The 3,148-nt window shown below is 33.8% G+C and overlaps 1 non-coding gene across 1 annotated transcript; it reads right to left on the reverse strand.

Moving 5' to 3' along the window:
- Nucleotides 1-2,602: 2,602 nt before the first annotated feature.
- LOC121101616 lies at nucleotides 2,603-2,709 on the reverse strand. Its single transcript, XR_005833599.1, has one exon. It is a non-coding gene; the product is annotated as a U6 spliceosomal RNA (small nuclear RNA).
- Nucleotides 2,710-3,148: the final 439 nt, after the last annotated feature.

Here is a 3,148-nt window from a genome sequence, read left to right on the forward strand (position 1 = left end):
GGGTATTTTCCGTCTCAGATATTGTTTGAGTGTTTTTTATGTCTTCTTTGTCCACACTTACCATGCTTAATCTTACTTCTACCTTATTGACCATATGGAATACAGTTAAAAGTGCTCAATATCTTTGTCTACTAAACTATCTTCTGCGTCATTTCAGGGTTACTTTTGATTTGTTTTTCTTCTCATTATGAGTTGTATTTTCCTTTGTCTTTGCATGCCTGGTAAATTCCAATAGTATGCCAGACATTGCAAATTTGTCCTGCTGAGTATTAGATATATTCGTATTCCTTTAAATATTAAGTGTTGTTCTGGGGTACGGTTAAATTACTTGGAAATAGTGCTTTCATTTCAATTTTTGCTTTTAATCTTTGTCAGGCAGAATCAGAGAAGCATTAGTTAAGGCCTAGTTTTTCTTGACTATTGAGGCAAGATGATTTCTATTATTCGGATGCCTTGTGAAATATGTAGTTTTCTCTTCCGGGTATGAGGAACAGGCACTGTTCCTGGTCCTATGCCTTTGCATCCCCTCTACATCTTCTCTGTGGTCCTTTTCCTGGTGTCAGACTGTTTCCTCATACGTTTATACTCAGCAGTACCCAACTACATAGTTGAGGATGGCCCTCCGCACAGCTCTGCTGTTTTCTCTCTGTAGAGCGCTACTCCCTTTTTCCAGTACTCTGTCCTGTTAACTCCATACATCTTTGGTTTCCTAATTTCCCAAGTCCATCTACCAAACTCCAAAAATGCACAGTTCTGTTTAGGGTCCTCTCTCTGTGCCACGGCCTGGGCCCTTTCTCCAGGCAGTAATCTGGACAACCACAAGGCTCCCCTTGGTCATTGCTCTTGTGTTAGCAATCACCGTTGCCTGATATCCAATGCCCAGAAAGCCATTGTTTCACATATTTTTCTGTTTTTTTGTAGCTGTATCAAGCAAGAGGATAGAGTCAATCCCTGTTACTCCATGTTGGCTGGAAACGGAAGTTTGCTAATTCAATTTCCTTTGGGGTTTATATCTGCTGGAGAGATGTAAGACTGAAGACTTTTTTTAAACATTTGGATTCATATATTACAACACTCTAAAATCAATTTATTCCTGTGACTAGGTTATTAGTAATGAATCTCATACAGAATCAAACATAAGAGAAGAAAATAATCTTCATGAAATCTTTCTTTATGTAAGCTATTAGTAATGTCAAGGACATGAGTGTGTTTCTTCATTCTGGAAAAATTGGGAATCTTTTTTTGTTTTTCACTATTCTAGAGTACTCTTAGAGTAACTATTAAAATATAATCTAAAAGTAGTTTTACAACTCCATTTGCAAATTTAATAACATTAGAAAAGACCCTGACTCAAACTAAGTTGAAATGACCTAGCATGGAAGTGTTAAACTACCTCTGAGAACAACATAAAGTGATTTGAAATGCAGCCCAAATGATCCTTTTGTAATATCACAAACCTAAATTATTCAGAACTTTCCTGAATTTTCTTTTATCTGTTAGTATGTCAACAAATTCATTATATCAACAAACCCTTTTGACTAAATGGGGAGATGAATGTGACAAGGTTTGAGCACTAGATAATTTACATATGCAGAATATTGGCTAATTATGAAAGGGAAAATGAAACAGAGAATTTAATACATTTCTTCGGGATTTTGCTTCTATTTATCCAAAATATAGACCCTATCCTAGAATTGTTTTATGTTTTAACATATTGAATAAACTCAGGATTTTTAGTAACAAATAATCATAGTCAATAATCATGTATGATTTGAATTTTTTTCTCCTTGAATAGCAACATTTATTTAATTAGTTGATTTGCTATTATCAATACTTAAGATCATCTGGCAGAGTAAAAACAAAAACTATAGCAATTAAAGATAATCAAATAAAAATATTTTTGTATCATTCAAATAACCAAGAATATATTTACATATTTCTTATAAAAATTATTTTACATAAAAAGCTCCAAATACTTTCAGTGCATCTGTAAAGGCATTCTTAGTTTTATGAATATTCACAAGATTAAAGTTATTTGAAGATTTCTTTTAAGTTTTTAATTCCAGTTATTTAACACAGTGTTGTATTAGTTTCAGCTGTACAATACAGTAATCCACCACTCCATACATCACCTATTTGACCCACCCCCCATGCCCCTCCCCACTGGTAGCAATTTATTCTCTATAGTTAAGAGTCTGTTTCTTAATTTGTCTCTCTCTTTCTATCTATCTCTTTTTTTTTCCCTTTGCTTTTTGTTTTGTTTTTTTAAATTCTACATATGAGTGAAATCACATGGTATTTGTCTTTCTCTGACTTACTTTGCTTAGCATTATACTCTCTAGCTCCATCCATGTCATTGCAAATGGCAAGATTTCTTTCTTTCTTTTTTTTTTTTTTTGATTTGTCAGAGAGAGAGAGAGAGAGAGCGTGCATGAGTAGGGAGAGCAGCAGGCAGAGGGGAAAGCAGTCTCCCCGCTGAGCACAGAGCCCGGATGTTGTGGGCTTAATCCTGGGAACCTGGAGCAGAAAGCAGCTGCTTAACTGAGCTACCCAGGTGCCTCTTCATTCTTTTTTAGGGCTGTGGTGTATATATATATACCACAAAAATAAGGAACAATTCACGAATTTGGGTGTCATCCTTGTGCAGGGGCCAAGGATCTCGTTTTTGTATCTTTCCAATTCTAGTATATGTGCTGCTGAAGTGAGCACAAGTATTGGAAGATTTCTGATACTTGTCTTTAAATAATACAATTTCCATTATTAAGCAAGTTTAGTATTTTAAAATATTTATTCTTCCATGTATAACATATATCTATGTTGCCATAGCTACATGTTCATTCATAGCTGATTATCTTCATTGTTCAGAAAAGCCATTCTGATCTTTAAAATTTATGTACAAATTGAGATCCATTATCTTTTGAAACTGAAAGTATTCTTATTGTTTCCTATATCTGCTATTTTACTTTTCATTTTTAAGCATAATCTGAATTAGGCATCTTTTTAAGTAGTTGCTAACTTTTAAGTAGATATTTATGTAATATTTGTATTTATAAAATTTCAAAGCTATAATACATGTTACACAATATAAAAGAAACGACACGAGCCCTTAAATCCAAATTTAGAAATATAGAATGAGTAAAACACCATG

Source organism: Ursus maritimus, unplaced genomic scaffold (assembly GCF_017311325.1).
Source record: "Ursus maritimus isolate PB19 unplaced genomic scaffold, ASM1731132v1 scaffold_8, whole genome shotgun sequence".
Taxonomy (NCBI): Eukaryota; Metazoa; Chordata; class Mammalia; order Carnivora; family Ursidae; genus Ursus; species Ursus maritimus.